The 21,195-nt window shown below is 44.7% G+C and overlaps 1 protein-coding gene across 1 annotated transcript in view; it reads right to left on the reverse strand.

Moving 5' to 3' along the window:
* The window catches only part of LOC124776473 (transcriptional adapter 3-B), a 42,912-nt gene extending 27,326 nt beyond the window's left edge, over positions 1 to 15,586 (reverse strand). Inside the window, exon 1 of the mRNA XM_047251486.1 lies at positions 15,465 to 15,586. The gene's annotated coding sequence lies outside the window, so the exon portion shown is untranslated. The remainder of the gene's footprint in view (positions 1 to 15,464) is intronic.
* Between the last annotated feature and the right edge of the window lie 5,609 nt (positions 15,587 to 21,195).

Genomic DNA, 21,195 nt, shown 5'->3' on the forward strand with positions numbered 1-21,195 from the left:
AAATGCAGAAGTCGTCTGCATACACAGACCGTGAGAGGGACATCCCTATGGCTGCTGCTAGACCATTAATGGCCACTAAAAATAGAGATACACTCAATACAGAGCTCTGCAAGACCCCATTCTCCTGGACATGGGAGGAACTATGGAAGGGCAAGGATATGATGTCACCAGGTGGTGTCGTAAGCTTTTCGTAAATCAAAAAAGACAGCAACAAGGTGTTGACATATGGAAAAGGTTGTTTGGATGGCAGACTCGAGGGACACAAGATTATCAGTGATTGAGCGACCCAGGCGGAAACCGTCCTGGCACAGAGCCAGTAGGCCATATGACTCCAGGACCCAACCCAACCGCTGACACATGGTACATTCCAGCAGCTTACAAAGAACGTTGGTGAGGCTGATGGGCTGATAGCTATCTACATCAAGCGGGTTTTTGCCGGGTTTGAGCACTGGCATGACGGTGCTCTCCCGCCAGTGCGATGGAAAGATGCCATTGCACCAGATCCGGTTGAAGATCACAAGGAGATGTCGCTTGTAGTCAGACGAGAGATGTTTAATCATCTGACTGTGGTTCCGATCTGGCCCAAGAGCTGTGTCAGGGCAATGTGCAAGGACACTGAGGAGGTCCCACTCCGTGAAAGGGGCGTTATAGGGTTCACTGTTGAGTATAGTGAACGAGAGGACTTTCCCTTCCATAGACTGTTTGAGAGTGGGAAAGGCTGGGAGATAATCCTCCGATGCAGAGGCGCGATCGTAGAGCTCAGCAAAGTGTTCGGCAATTGCATTTGCGTCAGTAGATAACTTGCCATTCATGTTACCTCCAGGAACACCTGCTGGGGTCTGGTACCCAAAAACTCATTCGATCTTCACCCAGACTTGGCACCCAATGATCGAGACGTATCTCTCCCAACACTCCTGTTTCCATCGTTTGATAAGCTGGTGAACACAGACACAGAGCCATTTCAAGGCTATGAGGTGTTACAGGCAATGATGCTGCTATAGAGCTCGCTGACGCTACTTCATTGCCTCAGTGGCTTCCGGCGACCCTCAAGGGACTGTCTTTTGCCAGGGACACCCTGAAGAGTCAAGGGATCATGTTTTCCGCAACAGAAACGATCGTTGTAGTTACCTGCTCAACCACCACATCCATGTTACCATGTGGGGGAGATTCAATGGTGACAGCAGAGGCGAAGGCTTCCTAGTCTGCCTTGTTTAAAGCCCATCTGGGCAGGCGTCAGTGGGCCTGACACTGCGGCAGTGACAGGAAGATGGGAATGTGGTCACTACCACACAGTCGTCATGTGCTCTCCAGTGGATAGATGGGAGAAGGCCAGGACTGCAAACTGAGAGATCAATGGCTAAATATGTGCCATGTGCCACACTGAAATGTGTGGGGGCACTTGTATTTAAGAGCCAGAGGTCAAGTTGTGACAGTAAATTTTCGACATCTCTGTCTTGGCCAGTTAGCACAGTGCCCCCCCCCCCCCCCCCCCCAAGTAGGAAAGGTTTAGGGAGTTGATGAATCAGTGCAGCCAATCCATTCAGGGGTACTGCACCATCTGGAGGAAGATATACGTTGCAGACAGTTATTTCCTGTGTCGTCCTTATCCTGACAGCCACAGCTTTAAAGAGGGGTTTGAAGCGGCATAGGTTCACTGCATACTGAGTTCAGGACATAGACACTCTATTATAGTCACTACGGTTCTTGTAACATCCTCTATAGCCGAGGAGGACAGGGGTCCGCATTGCTGGGAACCACATTTCCCAAAGGGCAATGCAGCAAGCAGGTGTAAAGCTTAAGAGTTGCCGTAGCTCAGCCAGGTGGTAGAAAAAACCGCCACAATTCGACTGGAGGATGACGTTATCTTCACGCTGGAAAGGCATGAAGCGCACAAGCATGCACGTTATGCCTCACGGTCACCTGCTGCTGCAAATTGAGTATTTGTAGCCATTTCTATGGTGGATGAGGAATCAGTGAGATCCAGGCCCACAGGGGACACTAAAATCTCCACCGCATCCTCAGATGCAGAATTGATAGTGAGTGGTGGTGGTCCTGTTTCTTAGCAGACTTCTTCTTAGTTTGCGTGCTCTCTCACTTCTCTTTGGGGGTTTGCTGGAAAGATTTCTCCAAAGCAGCTTCAGGCACAGAGGAAGGCCATGAAGCTCTTCGTCCAGCAGCTTTTGGTTCCATGAGCCACTGACAAGTGTCTGCCGTGGCATTAGTGAAGACCTTGGGAAAGAGGGCCCCATGGGACCCCTTCTGCACAAGAGAAGCAGGAGGAGGCTGTTGCTTCTCTGGCAGGAGGGGGGGTTGATGTCCCCTGCATTTGAGGGGTCCTTGCTCCCAAAGTAGGTGCTTTGGGAGCAACGGAGGAAGATGCCCACCATGGGGGAAGATGTATTCTAGTGGCCCGGAGGGCCCACTGTTTATGGCACAGAGTAAGGAACCACTGGGACTTGGGATGGTGATGGTGACGTAGCTGCAGCATAGGTCGACGTCAACCGAATGGGGTATAATCTTTCAAATTTACTTTTAGCCTCTTCGTAAGTCAACCAGTCCAGGCTCTTGTACTCCATGATTTTCCACTCCTTTTGGAATACTGGGCAGTCTGGCGAGCAGGGGGAGTGGTGCTTTCCACAGTTGAAGCAAGTGGGAGGAGGCCCACATGGAGTATCTGGGTGCAGTGGACATCCGCAGTCTCGACATGTGACACTGGAAGTGCAGCAGGAAGACATGTGACCGAACTTCCAACACTTAAAGCACCGCATAGGGGGAGGGACATATGGTTTAACATCACAGCAGTAAACCATCACCTTGACCTTTTCAGGCAATGAATCACCCTCAAAGACCAAGATGAAGGCACCGGTTGCAACCCTGTTGTCTTTTGAGTCCCCTGTAAATGCGCCGGATGAAATGAACACCACACCATTCTAAATGGGCGTGGAGATTGTTGTCAGACTGCAAGAGGAAATCGCGATGGAAAATCATCCCCTGGACCCTGTTGAGGCTTTTATGGGGACTGACAGAAACAGGAATATCACCCAGCTTGTCACAGGCAAGCAACGCTCAGGATTGGGCTAGGGATGCTGTCTGAATCAAGACTGCGCCGTTTCGCATCTTGGACAGCACTGTCACTTCTCCAAACTTATCCTCAAGGGGTTCAACGAAAAACTCAGGCTTCATAGGTAGAAAGGAAGCCCTACCAGTTCTGCTGCAGACTAAAATCATAGGCGAATGTGGCTCTCACCATTCTGTAGCCCTACGTTCCTCCTACAGTGTAGCGAGGGAGGGAAACAATTTAGGGCCATACCTGTCAGCATTGTATTCGATCTTGCCCTTCTTAGAGACTGCTGGTGTTGTACGGTCACCAGCAAGAGATGACTTAGTCCACTTCATTGCAGGTCATCCACCCTGAGGCCACCCCCTCCGATCAGTAGCTCTCCTCACAGGTGCCACCCAACCCAGCTACAGCAGAGGTCAACTGGCATGATGGCCATTGCTGGGAGTCCTGATGCCCCAGGAAGACAGGCATCTACTCCTTGGCACACGAGGTGAGTTTACAGCTCAGGCATCAGCAATGCAATCCCTGTGTTGTCATGGGGCTACCACCAAATGGGTACGTGATGGCCCCACCACAACGGACTGACTGCCGTGCTGGATATAGGGTGCAGAGAAATCCAATATTGTCATGCGGGTGATAGAGGACAATGGAAGAAGATGACATACCCTGGAAAGTGTCCTCGCCCAAAATGTTGAATCGCAGGTGGAGATGCAAAGCCATGTCAAGAGATTCAGGAGATCGAATCTAAGGGCACTATGGATAACTCGTGCACCACATAAGGCATCCTTCCCCTTATGGCCCGTACTTCTGTAGAATTTTGAAAGTGGCAGGTCAAACCATACAATGGGAACTAAACTCGTAGGGCCGAAAAGTGTGAGACTCCTTTTAATCACCTCTTACGACAGGCAGAAATATCTCGGTCCTATTCTAATCCCCAGACCCACAGGGGGCATCAGCCTTGGGAATAGGTTTCTGCACCATGGAAGAATAGAGGTGGCAAAGACAAGGTGTTTTGTCACCTTATATTCTTTCTTGGCTTCAGCATAGTGGATCTGCTTGATCACTTTTATCTACTGTATTTTGCGTTCTTCAGCAAAAACAGGGCAGTCTCAGCTCCAGACTAGCTGGTAATCAGAGTAATTGATGCAGTTCGCCGGAGTTGAGCAGTCAGCCCCAGTGTCATGAGTGGCTTTTCAGCAGTTCCCGCAGATTGCTTCACCTCCACAACTTATGATTGTATGGTCAAAATGCTGGCATTTATAGCACCACGTAGGGTTTGGAATGTAAGACCGATCACTGGGTCGAAGGAACCCCACCATAAGATGTTCAGGCAGTGACGCAGAATTGAATGTGACAAAAAAGTGGCAGTCTTTACAGTTGCTCCATTATTCTTGCGTGTTAGTTGCTCCACATCGACTATTCCCTGGGATGCCCATTCTTGCTTGAGTTCTATGTCCATGTCCATGTTATCCGGCATGTGATAATGCCCTTACTGGAGCTCAGAGAGGTGTGCGTATCAACAATGATATCATAGTCACCCAGTTTCTTAAGAAGGTCTACCTGCTTTGACCCGTTAGTTTCAACCAACAATAAGCCACTACGCAATCGTTTTATAGATTTTAATGTTCCAGCAAGGCCTTTTAAACCCTTATGGACATAAAAGGAGGACACTTTCAAATGTGCCCTCCATCCTCTTTTATCACCAGAAATACATTGTTATTCATAACTCCATGAGCCTTCTTACTGCAGTCCAAAATATTCTTATTATCAGGAGGACCAGCCTCTCTCATTCTTTTGGATGGATGGGTATGAATACTCCCAGATGGTACACCCTTCTTGCTGGGAGGAGAAGATGATGATTTCGAGGCTTTCACCTCAGTCCCACGAGCAGCTTGGGAAATAAGGGTCACTGAGACAGAGCCCCACATGCCTCCACAAGCCTTATACAACTGACGTGTGGCAGGTTCCCCAGAGGTTGCCCACTAACAGCTGTTCCACCTCAACAGGCAGGCATCCCGACAGCGCGCAGCACACCTTGAGACTGAGGTTTTTTTTTATAGAGGTTTATCCTGTCCTCACAATCCAGGCAGTCAAGCCAAGATCCCCATTCCCTGAGACACAAAACATTCCACCGCCACGCTGCGCAGTGGTCATTGAAGCATGCCCAGAGCTTATGGTGATGGGGGCTGGGTGGCACTTACCAGTCTCCAGCTCAGGAACTCTGCGGTCACCAAGCCCATACCCAGCAAATCAATGCTCAGCCCCTGAGGGCTTTGATGTGGTATTGCTATTTACTATCATTCCACTCAATGAAGGGTTGCAAGATTTTTCCTCCCAATATTGCAGAACTGTTTGAATATTGCCTCAAACCACACATTTCAATGGGCTATGGGGAGCCTCATAAGCAAAGTAATAGCAAATTTCTTTACGGAAAAATTCAAAAAGCAAGCACTGAAACTGGAAACAAGAAACCGAATATTTGGTTCCGGTACATGGATGCTACATTTATTGTATGGAGGTATGGCAGAGAGGAACTAGCTCATTTGCACAAGCATCTCAATGGGATTAATCTGAAGATTCAGTTTAGCACAGAGGAGGAGGTAGGCAGAAGACTGAATTTTCTTGATGTGCTAGTTTTCAAGAAACCAGATGGTAGCTTACACTACACAGTTTTTCGAAAACCCACGCACACAGACAGGTACTTACACCAGGATCTGATCACCACACACAACAAAAGCGAGGCATCATAAAAACGTTGGTGGTAGAGCAAAGAAAATTTGTGAACCAGAGTTGCTTGACGCAGAATTAAAACATCTCACCAATGCACTGCTCATGAATGATTATTCATCCATTTTTTTTTGGGGGGGGGGGGGGGGGGCAGCAAAAACAACTGAGGTCATAAGCGCCCATGTCATAAACTTAGAAAACCAATATGTGAAAGAAATTAAAAGCAACTATACACTAAGCCCAACCAATGGAAGGAAAGACAGCTAAAACCAAAGGTAAACCTCAACAAAATATGCTGTAGAGAAGCAGAGGTCTCTAACCAAAGATTAAATGTTTTACGCCATATTCCTACAATGGAGAAAAAGTAAACCCCCATCGATAGCCCATGTACCATTAGCTAAAACAGCCAAAAACTAAGATGGAAAACATAAACTGACATATAAGCAGTTAAAATAAAAGCATTGGGTCAGGAAATGGTGAAACGTCAAAGGTTGATGACAATGAGCACAAGTGGTGAGGGATCACCACTTAACCAATAGCTGTGACTAAAAAGACAGTGCCCAATACACAACCTACATAAAATTATCTCATCGCAGCAAAAGGGCCAAGCAGAGGTTAGCCAAGCAGCTGGGAGTGTTTTAATTTCCCAGAGCTTGTTCCCATGATGGGAATACCTGTGTGATGCCAAAGTGACACCACCTGGTGACAGATGGCAACACGGATATCATCGAAAGGAATGGAGAAGTACTAGCCTGCCGAGGCAGGAGGACTGCATCCTTGACAGTTTGACAGCTGACAGCAGTGTCAGCAGGTTCATTTCCCATCAGACCAACATGACGAGGAACCCACACGAGCATCATGATGACTCTCTCAACAGCGAGCAAGTGGAAGGTTTCTTGGACCTGATGCACTAAGGGATGGACTGTATACAGCATACTGATGCTCTGAAGGACACTGAGAAAATTGGAGCATATGCCACAGTTAAAAAGTCACGTTACTGCATGTACTGGGTGGTTTCATAGAGGATAAAGACCTCTGCTGTAAAAATCTAGCAGTGTTCTGGAAGTACATACTGAAAATGGTCAGTGCCAATGAAGAAGGCACAGTCAACAGTTGGTATTAGAGTTATCAGCAGACACGAAGGAGCTACCACTGAGTTGCATGCTAAGGTTGAGAAACACAGCAATAGATCGAATCTGGAGTAGTGTCATTGGAAAGCCTATGAAATCCAAGATGAACATGGGCTGCTGCACAAAGTCAATGCGGTGCAAGTTTCACACCCATCAGGAACGTGGCAGACAGCATGAAATTAAGCAGCCGGAGCAGTAGCCGAAAGCAAACTCCGAGAGGTAACAGAGAAGAACTGCGGGCCCCATGCCGGCAGTCAAGAGTGTCATTGAAAAAGGGGCAAGGCTGGATGGCCAGGCATGGAAGACAAATGGCATTCATATCCACTGAGGAGGACATCACACTGGTAGGGCAGTGGTAGAGTTCAGCAGTTTCTGCATAGATACTCTCAACAGGGCTAGTGTAAAAGGCGTCACTGCGCAAACGTATTCCACAATGGGGGATTACGTTAAGATGGTGTAAGGTGGTCGGACGTTCAGATGAACAAACAAAACACCCATAGTCTAGCTTCAAACAAACAAGGATCAGTATAAACAAAGGAGGGTGGTCCAATCCATTACCTAGGAAGTACTGCTTAGGGCACAGAGGACATTGAGGGATCAGGTACAGTGTGCAGCCAGGCAAGGCACGTAGGAGAACCAAGAAGTTTCCTATCAAGATTGAGCCCCAGGAATTCTGTAATTTCAGTAAACGGAAGAGCAAAAGCCCCAAGATGCATAGATGGTGGAATAACTCACCACGTCAACAGAAAATTATACACACAGTTTTGTCAATGGAAAAGCGAAAGCCATTGTCAATGCTCCACTATTGACTGATTGAGTAAGGATGGTTGTAGGACTAAATGGCAGGATCATCATCCCATGATTCAAAAATTACGTGCCAAAGATAGAGGCGTCCCCTTAAAGAGGGTGCATCCAGTCAGAGGGACCCATGACCACACCCCCATGCAAAGTTCGCTCTTTTATCCCTCTGTTTTTCCAGGTTTTAGATTTTACCTGCCTTTTATGCCTTTAGTGTGTGTGGTTTTAGATAGATTCCTTCCTTTATAGTTTGAACCCTCTGACTGAGGGTTGGGCTTAGTGCATAGTTGCTTTTCATTTCTTTCAAGTATTGGTTTTCTTGTTTATGACATGGGCGCTTATGGGTCCAAGAGCCAGAAAACTTGAAGAGCGGCCACACCACAACTACCCTGCCCCTACTTCAGGAGGAAAGTAAAAGATTATAAATAAAAATAAAAACCACTTTCATGAAGGAAACTGAGGACCAGTTCAACCATCCATGAAGTATCTGTTAATATTAAAGACAGGGAATCTCAAAAGGCTATCCTTAGTACAAAGGGACAAAAGAAGGGGACATTCCACCAATAATGCTCCTCGATTAAAGACAATCGAGACATCGCTGAAGACACCACTCAAGGAGTCAAGCCCATGAAGAACTGCAACAGATTGCAAAGTCGTTGACGAAAAGTGAGCCACAGATGCCTTATGGGAGCCAGAGAGGCCTAGCGGGAGACAGGCCATAACAGGGTTACACGCTACGGCAAAGAGAACGACACTTACAATGGAGCATTATGTTGTTGTTGTGGACTTCAGTCCTGAGACTGGTTTGATGCAGCTCTCCATGCTACCCTATCCTGTGCGAGCTTCTTCTTCTCCCAGTACCTACTGCAGCCTACATCCTTCTGAATCTGCTTAGTGTACTCATCTCTTGGTCTCCCTCTACGATTTTTACCCTCCACGCTGCCCTCCAATACTAAATTGGTGATCCCTCGATGTCTCAGAACATGTCCTACCAACCGATCCCTTCTTCTAGTCAAGTTGTGTCACAAGCTCCTCTTCTCCCCAATTCTATTCAATACCTCCTCATTAGTTATGTGATCTACCCATCTAATCTACAGCATTCTTCTGTAGCACCACATTTCGAAAGCTTCTATTCTCTTCTTGTCTAAACTATTTATCGTCCACGTTTCACTTCCATACATGGCTACACTCCATACAAATACTTTCAGAAATGACTTCCTGACATTTAAATCTATACTCAATGTTAACAAATTTTTCTTCTTCAGAAACGCTTTCCTTGACATTGCCAGTCTACATTTTATATCCTCTCTACTTCGACCATCATCAGTTATTTTGCTCCCCAAATAGCAAAACTCCTTTACTACTTTAAGTGTCTCATTTCCTAATCTAATTCCCTCAGCATCACCCGACTTAATTCGACTACATTCCACCATCCTCGTTTTGCTTTTGTTGATGTTCATCTTATACCCTCCTTTCAAGATACTGTCCATTCCGTTCAACTGCTCTTCCAAGTCCTTTGCTGTCTCTGACAGAATTACAATGTCACAGGCAAACCTCAAAGTTTTTATTTCTTCTCCATGGATTTTAATACCTACTCCGAACTTTTCTTTTGTTTCCTTTATTGCTTGCTCAATATACAGATTGAATAACATTGGGGATAGGCTACAACCCTGTCTTACTCCCTTCCCAACAACTGCTTCCCTTTCATGTCCCTCGACTCTTATAACTGCCATCTGCTTTCTGTATAAATTGTAAATAGCCTTTCGCTCCCAGTATTTTACCCCTGCCACCTTCAGAATTTGAAAGAGAGTATTCCAGTCAACATTGTCAAAAGCTTTCTCTAAGTCTACAAATGCTAGAAACGTAGGTTTGCCTTTCCTTAATCTTTCTTCTAAGATAAGTCGTAGGGTCAGTATTGCCTCACGTGTTCCAACATTTCTACGGAATCCAAACTTATCTTCCCCGAGGTCGGCTTTTACCAGTTTTTCCATTGGTCTGTAAAGAATTCGCATTAGTATTTTGCAGCTGTGACTTATTAAACTGATAGTTCAGTAATTTTCACCTCTGTCAACACCTGCTTTCTTTGGGATTGGAATTACTATATTCTTCTTGATGTCTGAGGGTATTTCGCCTGTCTCATACATCTTGCTCACCAGATTGTAGAGTTTTGTTAGGCCTGGCTCTCCCAAGGCTGTCAGTAGTTCTAATGGAATGTTGTCTACTCCCGGGGCCTTGTTTCGACTTAGGTCTTTCAGTGCTCTGTCAAACTCTTCACGCAGTATCATATCTCCCATTTCATCTTTCTGCTTTCCCTTCTCTGCATGGAGCTTTAAGGTACCCTAATATCCCAGATAAAAGTGTCCAACAAAGACGAATCCAAATGTACCTTGAAAACTCTGTCTTTTAAAAATCCCTGAAGGAAAAGTGGCAGGCGGACTAAGGAGCCCCAGGTGTATAGAGTATTTCTGCAGAAAAAAGGTTCACGACATGCATTGACAAAGTGATGAGATGACCAACTGTAGAACACTGTGCATGAAATCCTCATTCTGCAGGCGTAAGTAGATTACGGGACTCGAGCCACCATACCTGCTGGCCATAAGTCATATATTCCATCACCCTGTGAACACAGCTGGTGAGTGAAATGGGCAGTAGCTGGAAGGAAGGTGTTTGTCCTTGCCAGGCTTAGGTACGGGTATGACAAAGTCTTCACATCAGTGGCGATTGTATGTATGAAGGAGAAAGTGCTTGCTCATAAGAGAAAGGTGCTACAACATCTGAATGTGAACATCATCCAGCCCTGGGACAGAAGATCCGAATGAAGTGGGAGCATGGTCTAGCTCCGCATAGTAAAGGTGGCATTTTAGCATGCCTGATTCTGAGAGGAAATGATATCATGACAGGGTGATAGAGAGTGGAGATCAAAATCTCTGCAAAATAGAGGCCCAAAGCATTGGAGATAGCAATGACGCCCACAATGACATCATCTGCTATGGTCAGGGTGGAAACTGGGCAATGGACCTTGGTCAAGACAGTTATCAGAGGTTGGCCCAAATGAAGGAAAAGGGAGTGGAACTGTTAAAAGAACTAATAAATGAAATCCAGATAGCTTTTTTGCTACCCTGAAGAATGTGACAACACTGCACACAAACTATTTATAAGGAATGCAGTTCTCCAATGTAGGATGATGGTGAAAAATGTGGAAAGCTCATCTCTGTGCGCAAACTGCGTCACACCACACCTCTGACCACCATGGGACCAGGACTTGGCATGGTAAAGTTGAAATGCGAAGATGGAATGTTCTGCAGGATAATATCTGTAAGATATTCTATCTGGTCATCACAACTGGGGAAATGTTGTTCATCAAAGGATGCCAGGGAGCAGTAAAGCCTCCAGTTGGCCTTTGAAAGCTGCCAATTTGGTTTACATGTAAGTGAGGTAGGAATCAGCAAATGGGCAGCACATGGGAAATGATCTCTCAAGTACATGTCTGAGAGAACGGACCACTCGAGACAAAGGGCAAGCTGGGCAGTGTAGAACAAGTGCTCCAAATGGGAATAGGTATGTGTAGAGTCTAGAAGGAACGTGGGTGTTCCAGTGTTAAGGCAGATGAGGTTGAGCTGACTGAGAATGTCAGCCAAGAGGGCACCTCTTGGACAAGTTAGCTAAGAGCCCAAAATGGGATGGTGTGCATTAAAGTCACGGAGAGGGGGAGTTGTCCAATAAGCTGGACGAAGTCTGCCCTGGTGACACCGGATGATGGAGGGATGTAGACGGTACAAAGAGAAAAGATGAAGTGGGGAAGGAAAATGCAGATTGCAACAGCTTCCAGCCAGGTGTTCAGTGAGATTGTTTGACCACAAATGTCATCCTGGATGAGCAGCACGACTCCTCCATGGGTCGGAATGCCGTCCTCAGTGGGAAAGGTCAGCGTTCACCAAAAAAGAACTGCAAGATATCAAAGCGGTCACAAGGATGCAATTTTGTTTCCTGGAGGCAGAAAACAAGTGGGTACTGTGATTCCCAGAACAGCCTTAATTCGTCCTTATTGGATTTAACATCATGAGAATTCCATTGGAGGAGAGTCATGATGGGGGAAAGGGGAGGAGAGAAATAAATGAAGGGTTGTCACCTCAGCGGCTGCTGAATGCCAGCCTCCAAAGATTCACTACTACAGAGTGCAGAGGCTGGAGGATCTGCTCCATAAGATCTACAGAGGTGTTGGCATTCTCCTCAGGTCAGCCAGCACATTCCAGGGCAGAGAAATGGTTGGCAGGGCGCGCCAGCGAGATGGAGTTCGGCCGGGTAAGAGTATCATGCAGTGACACAAAGAAAAGACTGTTGCCTTTGTTTGGTTTCTTTGAGCCTTTGCATTTGGCAGATGAAGACAAAGGTGTTTGTTGGCTGGCGGGACATAGTCTTCACAGGGGTATTCCTTCTGTCCTTATGGACTAAGTGGTGGCACACCTTAGTGTTGAACATTGGTGTTTCAAAATTGTTTATTAGTGATTTTAGAGATTCATTGGAGTGGTTGAGACCTATCTGCTGAAACTCGTTTTGGAATTGTGTGCATGGTGATTTGTTAGTAATTTTAATGTCAGCTACAGACTTGCTTCTGGCTTTAGAATTATTATTTCTATTTTATGCTCATGGTTGAAGATTTAAACATGTTTTTCGATTCTTATTAATTATTTGATATGACTATGATGTTTACCAGCAGTTTCTTGTATGTCATAATGGGTGATAATATGGTGACAACTATTTACCTTTTGCAAATGTATGGCTTGATTCTGCACATGTGGAATGCCATGTCTGTGCTAAAGTTACAAAAATAATGGAAGTTACTGTATCACTGAAGAGTGGCAAGTTATTTGGTGTAATCAGCATGACCATGTTTGGAGATCCATTTGGAGAGGTTCCCGGTTTGAGAGAAATGACTGACATAACATCCCCCCCCGCCCGTGTGTGTCATACTTGTTCGTTACTAGTATATCAAAGTTGATGGTAATGTAATTTTTTATGAATTTTTGAGTTGAGTTATTAGTCGCCAGTAATAATGATTGAGATTGATGGGTATCATGGGGACTGTGCAAGCTATTTTGGTTAGGCTATGTTTTCAGTAAACCTACATATAGAGCTTTGGCTTATTGGTATTATAGACTTCATTTCAGCTATGTAGGCCACATGAAATTTCCCATACCAACTTTTTGCAGACTCATTTGTGTTTTAGTATCACAGATTTCACTTTCTGTATGTGTGTTTGGTTGGTTGGTTTGAGGAAGGAGACCAGACAGCGAGGTCATCGGTCTCATCGGATTAGGGAAGGACGGGGAAGGAAGTCGGCCGTGCCCTTTCAAAGGAACCATCCCGGCATTTGCCTGGAGTGATTTAGGGAAATCACGGAAAACCTAAATCAGGATGGCCGGACGCTGTATGTGTGTTTGTTAAGGTTTTTGAATTTTTGAGAATAGACTTTTAAATAAGTATTTGTCTGAAATGTCTTTGATGTAACAAATGTCATACTTTGTCAGCCACCACCCAAAATCCAATTATTGCAGTTGTCCCATTGGTTTTACATTTGTTTTACAATTACATGTATCTTGGACTAGTTTTGTCTGTTTGCACCTTTAATGTGATATCATGGTCATCATTTTGTGCAAGGGCAACATGGTGATGTCCACCATCTTGATGACATCATGGGTCGAAACTGACTAGTAGTATCAAATATTTTGGTAGTTCCCAAATACCTTCCACTCTACCCTAAATCTGTGACTTTGCTAGAGATCAGTCAGTCACCACAATTGCCATTTAAATATGTACAAAACATCACAATCATCAACATAGCCGCCATCTCCAATTAACATACACAGGTTTAGTACACAACGCACTCCAAGCCACCACCCACAGTAAATAAACAACATAATGTTAAAGAACACAACTGAAATATATAAACAAAACAATGATAAACACTTCAGACATCACACTTGAAAGAGTATAACACTGCCTCATACTCCTATTGTAGACTAGACCCAAAATCTTGTACTACTATCATTGCTCTTGTTGGCCATGACAAATGGCAAGGATGCTATTCAATCCCATAGACTACATAAATGTAGCCTATTAATTTAAAACTACATACACGTTGTGACAAACATATAAACAGAAACAGAGTTGCCAGTTTTAATATTCAAGCTATTTCCAAAGCAGAAAGTGATTCACTAGCATTTGTGTAAAATGGCCAGGTCAGGTACTTGGTTCAAGGATATGGAGAAATCCCAATGCACACAGAATTATGGCTGGCAACACTGGAACACAATCCTCCTTACAAATGTAGGCTAGGTTATGGAACTGGACCATGGCTTGTCGCTTATTACACAAGTCGTATGACTGCAGATCAAATGATTTACAAGTATTGCAGCACAAAGGAACACATCACAATGGTATATTGGTTTTGATAGGTGAAAAGGCATTTTCACAAACACAAACATGATCGGCCACACAGGCAGTGGGCTCTGTTACTTTATCATGAATGGTTCTACACTACGGGGCTACACATTTCAAGGATGAAGCAAACGAAAGAAGCAGGAACTAGTGAAGCAGATGATTATTGGTTGCGGGAAACAGAATATGTCAGGAAGGAAGGACAGCAAAGAAAGAACAAAATTCAAGAAGATTGCAAGACCTTGTGGCTCATCGAGTGACACTACCAGAACCTCAAATCCTGGTTGGAGAGAAGTTTTGTAAAATTTACATCACTCATGAACTCACAGGGTAAAGTAGCGGATCAAAGCATGTGTCCAATTTCCCAAGAGACGGCTCAGTCGGAAGGTAGGCTATAGATACCAAATAAATCAGTGAGGTCTCAACAAATAGAGCACCTCAGTTTTACGGTCAGCCCAACTAGTGAGATGCACCTAAATTTTACTAAAACTTAAGGAGAAATAGTTTTTTATCTGGCCAATTACGATTATAAACGCAGTTTCTAACAGTTACTTCATTTTGTTCATATAGGACCCAAATCTTGACTTGTTCCCCATCTTGAAGGTTCTGAGTTATATTGGCGTACACACAGCACAATAACCGAGCTAAGCAATAAACGGACTAAAAGTAATTTGTGCCCGAAATGAGTGGATCCAATGTACTACCCCAAATGACTTACACTAATGAAACCAATAGCATCCATTTAAGATTATCTCAAGTCCAGATATCTCTACATGTAAAGAGCTCATTAGTGCTTGCAATCTATCCTGTTCGGTAGTATGCTCACTCAATGTTTCTCTATTACCCGTCAGTGCGGTAAACAGTTTTTAATTGTTTACAAAACAAAACGTCAACGCTAAGATCAGAAAAGGACCAGCAAACATATATTACGGAAATAAGTTCCCAAATATTCGCAGAAAGATGTCGCAATGACATTTTACGCAATACAAATGAAACAAACATTGAGTATATACACTGATTGACGTAGAAGACTAGAGTCGCAAGTTACAAGATGTTAACAACATGCTACGCGTGCAATATGCTCAGTAATGCGCATATCGGAATCATCTGGTACAGATTTTTCCAAGCAAGAATGATGATACACCTTAAGCAACTTAAATTCTGGTTAGTTTAATGATCAGAGGGTGTCACTTGCTTGTGCTTCAAATTGTCAAATTCTGATTTGGACACCCTTACGAATAAGACAAGACCTGAATTAAACAAGCAATTTACCATTCTACACGACACACGTCGCATACCACAATACTTACAAGACTGTATCACACAATATGTCACTGAACCGCGAACATAAACATTACATTTTTCCCTCCTCAACCATAGGGCTCAGACTTTGTGTTTACGAATTAGTCACAGATGTTAAGTACTGTGGAACTACCTCCTTGGATACCAACGATTCGCATTTTCCTGTCGTTGCAGTATTGCTGATATTTTGCGTTACAACTTCACCTGTGTAATGACTGATTTAAATGCTGTTTGGTTCCAACAAAATGTTTAAATCATTAGGGAGCCTTACGCAGAAGAGATCTGATGGTAAATGATGTTTTCGGTTTTTATTGCTCTGCATAGTGCTGCGCTTCTATCTTGGCTAACCTGCAAGATCTCGTATTCAATTGAATGTGAGACGCGGGCTATTCGAAGAGTTGGGGCCTTAGTACAGTACAATGTAAATTATGAAACGGGAGGTTTTGCCGGTTTAAGATGCCAGATTTTACATATTGATAAAATAAAATTCTAAAATATAAACAAGAAAGATGTGCGCTTTTAAACTAGGTTTTAAGTGACCGCAGTAATTGTGCTTAAAAGTAAGTAAATAATTTTAGAGTACAAACTTCTAACTGAGCAACGGTGTGTGCAATGGAATGAAGCGTCCTAGCGAATTAAAAATGTGTGCAAGATCGGGAATCAAACCGGTAATCTTTCTTTCCATGGCGACCGAACGAACTATCCAGGCCCAAGAATTTTGTAATATTTAGTAGGGGAAGAATGACTCCTTATATGCCTCTGTGTATGCTGTAATTGGTTTAATCAGTCGTCATTGTCCATATAGGAGCGATACATACAGGGCTGCAGTATATGCCTAGACTCCACACTTAATACAGGTTGTCGAAACGTAGAAAGTAGGATTCCACAAGACAGTTGATGCATATCACCAAGCATCTCCTAGTTCAACGTTTTCAGCATTTCAGTGATGCTCTTCTGAAGCCAAACAAATCTGTAACTATTCATAGTGCCCTTCTTTGTGTACGTTTAATGTGTTCTGTTCTCTTTGACATGGGCTCCACACATTCTAACAGTATTCTAGAATGGTTCACATGACTGTTTTGTAAGTGATCTGCATTTATAGACTGACTGTATTTTTCCAGTAACCTACAAATGAACCAAATTTGCCTGCATCTTTACCTACAACTGAGTGTATGTTTAGAATGTTTATTATCAGCCAGCCGCTCAGTACATTTTGATACAATTGGCCTTGTCAGCGTGTAAGGTACAGCTTTACGAGTAAATAAAAATACAATAATTAGAGTACAATGGCAGACACTAGTTCACTTATTAGCATGTATGTGTAGCTACTGGAATACTTTTTTTATACACACGCAGTTCATGAACTATAAATTGGCATCTTGCCGTTGGGGGTTGTAGGGAGAGAGGATACGGTTTGCTGTGGGGAGAGGTGGGGTGCATGACAGGGTAACAAGCACCACCTACATGTACTGTAAGTAAGCAGTGCAGGAAACATAAACCCGTGTTTTGAGCTTCCACAAGTTCCTGATAACTTGCTTCCTTTTCCAAACTGGAGTAGAAGGTAACACTCACAATGTGCCAGCACCGCCGACAGCACTCATTTAAAAAAAAAAAAATCGCAACGAAAATAATGCCACAAAACACAGACAGTGACAGCACATCTCAGCAATAAATCAGACGACAATGCAGTCAATATCAGCTAATAGTACACTGCACAGTTGGCAATGAAGATTTGCAAATAAGTGCAGCATTGAGTCTCCTGACTGCTGCCATCTGCTAGAGATCACAACCAGGATTCCATGTGCTGGCTTATAGTTTCCACATAGTATAAACATTTAATTAATATTGTATATCAATTACATACATTTACATTTTAATTACCTGCAGTTACAGTTTACAGTTACTTATCGCTACTTGAGATACATAATTCTAATTGTGTGATTGTTACATACAATTTTACTGAAAAGTACAGTTCCTAAAAGCACAATTCTTGAACACCACTCTCCATGACTTCGTCAACTGTGTAGAATTCTCATTCACTTAGCAAAGTTTCGTAAACATCTTTAAACTTCTGTAAGGGAGTCAAGTGAGCTGTTTTTGAAAATTGTTGAAGAACTTCAGTCTCATGTGTGTATGGCTACTTTGTGTGTGGGAAAGCCTTGAGTATAATAAATCTATGATGTGGCTATTTTTGTTTACATTTTCTTTGGCATAAATTAGAGAATCGTAGATGTAAAGGATGGGGACTGCCACAATATTAAGTTATCTGAACTGAATTCTCCAAGTCTCTCTGGGAGGCAAACCCTGATTGCATCTAACAGCTTTCTTCTGCCACTGAAAAATGTGGGTCGACTCTGGTGTACCAGGTGTATAAGTATGAAACTGAAATTTCCCTATAGATGGTGCAGGTGTACAAGTGTGAAGCCGAAATTTCCCTATAGATGGTGTTAGTCATCAGTGTAGGTCCCGTGAGACCACATCTGCAGTGCCATCTGCTTCCTGTAATGTCTGATAATTAATGTCAACACATAATAACCCAAGCTCCATACATCAGTATCCGTAAACCCGTAAACAAGTGCCTCGAACCCATTTGAGGGGGAGGACTCGTGATGGGCGGATGTTGTGCTGCCGGCCGTAGCGAAGCAAAAGTCGTCATGTGTGTACACAACGCAGTTAAACTGTTGTGTGCAAAAACACACGCTTTGTGTGTGCGTGACAAATTCGTTGTGTGAAGACCTGGGCAGGGTCTATTTGTGCCGCAGCTGCTGCTGGTCTACTGGCAGCACGGTGGTCGTGGAAGTCGGGCTGTTTTTGTTTCGAGCCGTCTGATCTGCCACCAACGTGTCCCAGTCAGAAACTGTCACAGGGTACCCCCCCTGCTCCTCCAAGAGTAGGTAAATTCCTATATCAGCGCCTGTGGTGCTACCTGGGGACCCCTGCATTTTCTATGCTAGGGCTGGTGCTCTTCAGGGAAACCTAACGGTGCCAACGAATGAATAACCAGAGCCCCTTGCAATGTCGGTCTGACTTCGGAAACCACTATCGCAAACACATTGGGTAAATCCAAAGCCCCAGTCCGCTGTGGCGTCCAGTCTCTGGGCTCCCACAGCCATCCCTTCACAAATATCACTAAAGCTAAAACATGCAAACAAATGGACACAGATGTGATGACAGCCACAAAGCATCTGGCTCCTAGTCGCTTGGCTTCAGATTGTTCCACTACTGGAGATGACATGGAGCTGGGTGAGGAGACTGTAGTCGCCAATATCACCACTTCCAAAGCCTTGCCCGATTTCATCCCCAGAAGAGGATGAAATTATGGCAAAGAGGGATCAACCCTCAACATCAGGGTCCCAGCCAAAACAGAAGAGGGAAAAGATACCCCCCATTATTGTCCCAATCCAAAATGGCACCACGAAAATAATGAGAGAAATTGTGCTGATGTTAAAAGGTGCCCTCAACACCTCACGTAGGGGCACATCGGTAAAATTTCAGGCCTCCACACCTCCTGATTATAGTATGATAAAAGATTATTTCCAGATGAACAACATTCCCCATTACACTTCTCCAACAACAAAGTGAGATACATTCAATGAAGTGATTAAAGGGCTCCCACACAACACTGACCCAGCAGAAATCAAGGCAGACCTCATCTGCAAATTTAAAGTCATAGAGGTCAAATAAGAAACACGCACCTCTGACCCTGCAAAACCAGGTGAAGGTCGCAAAAAGCGCGCATCCTCCCTGCCCAGCAAAACCATGAACTATATGCGATCAAACACCTGTTGCACTGTGGCATAACCATTGAAAAATATTGGCAGCCTGAAGGTCCTGTATAGTGCCAGCAGCTCTTTCACACTGCCAAAAACTGCAACCACCCTCCGAAGTGCGCCGGCCCCCACCTCAGTAAGGCATGTACCAAGAAACGGGACACGCTGGCAAAATGCGCTCTCTGCGGCGACAGCCATCCAGTGAACTACAGCTGCTGCCCTACTAGACTGAAGCTGATGGCGAGCCATTCCCCATGGTCATCCCTGCAAACTACTGCTGCAGCTGTGATCCGCAGTCATCCCTGCAAACTACTGCTGCAGCTGCGACAACGGCCACGAGCTCTACACCCGCAGACACAGCCACAGGTATGAGCTCTCCTGACGTCAAAAGCCACAGACCAAATGTGCCCATGCCTGAATCCCATCCTGCGCTTCCCCCACCACATGCCCTGATGCCGCTGCCGCCTGGCCACCTCCCGCTCCACCACCTCAGCCCTCCCCTCCCCAGGACACTGAGCATGCTACCACACAGCACTCAACTGGCAATGTTTCTCAATGAGCTGAGAAAGCTGTGGCAACTGTTTTCAGGATTCGGTCTCATTACCCTGTTTAACACAATTAAGGACACCTTGGCAAATCTCTGTGGTGTGCCTGATGCCCTATTAAAATTTATGATTATTGCCGAAGGAGCAGTGACATTGATGACATGCCTTGATGGATCCCTTTAGGTCCAGAATAATAAAAATAGCAACATGGAACGCCAACGGTGTTAAAACCAGGAAAACCATTTTAGAAGACTTTCTAGACCACAGGCCATTGATATTATGTGTCTGACAAAAACACACCTGAAGCCTGACGACCGATTCACTGTAAGAAATTACACCATCCACCAGTACGACCGTTGGACCGCCCAGGCGGCAGGACAGCGGTATTGGTTAAGGGCAGAAGGTGCTTCCGCTGCTTGGAACTCATGCAGACTCAAAGTATCAAGGCTGCTGGTGTATAAATAAAAACTGGCTAAAACCTTTGGCAAATTATTTTGACCTACCATCGCCCCCTCCCCCCCATCCCTCCAACACTTCACGTATCTCTGTACAAGACCTTCAGGTTCTACGTGGGGCTGGCAATCATGTATTGGTAGAAGGGGACCTAAATTTGAAACATAGAGCCTGGGGCTGTCGTGCTGAGAATGCAAGTGGCAGGACTTTGCAGGGGTTCGTCGAGGGGCATGCCACCCTTAGTGTCATCGCCCCAGATGAGCCCACACACATTCCTGGCAACACAGACAGAAATTCTGATATCTTAGCTATTTTTGTCACGAAAAACTTTGATTTCGATGTGGTGGCCACAGTGCACTACAAGCTGAACTCCGACCACAGTCCTGTCATGCTGGATCTAGTCAGTGATGAAGACAATGCCGGGAGAATGGCAAACACACACATGATCACAAACTGGGACAGATATACCCACTTGGTGGAAGAGCACATGGAAGAAATTCCCCCACTTCAGATGGAAGGAGACGTGGACAAAGCTACTGAGAAACTAGTGTCAGGATAACCACTGATCCTGATGCCAGGGACTTGCCCCGTGACATCTGGGACCCCTTAGTCACCAAAAGCAGGAGGCAACGCTATCACAACCCATCTGTCCGCCGCCTGCTGCAAAGTCTAGAGGACAAGGTGAGATAAAGAGTACAAGAGCACAGGGAGCCACTGCTGGGAGAAGAAACTAAGATCTACTGAAGCAGACATATCCAGACGAAAAATCTGGAAAATGACCTGGCAGTGGAAAGCTCCCACCACTCTAAGGTGAGAACATTATTGCATATGACAAGCAAGAAAAGGCAGAAATAATAGCAAAATCGCTGGAGGCACAATTCCAAACTCACGTCATCCACAATTGGCAAGAGTGAATAGTTATCAGATGAGTGACTCAAATAAGAAATACGCACTCAATTAAATAATTCATG

Source organism: Schistocerca piceifrons, chromosome 2 (assembly GCF_021461385.2).
Source record: "Schistocerca piceifrons isolate TAMUIC-IGC-003096 chromosome 2, iqSchPice1.1, whole genome shotgun sequence".
Classification (NCBI taxonomy): Eukaryota; Metazoa; Arthropoda; class Insecta; order Orthoptera; family Acrididae; genus Schistocerca; species Schistocerca piceifrons.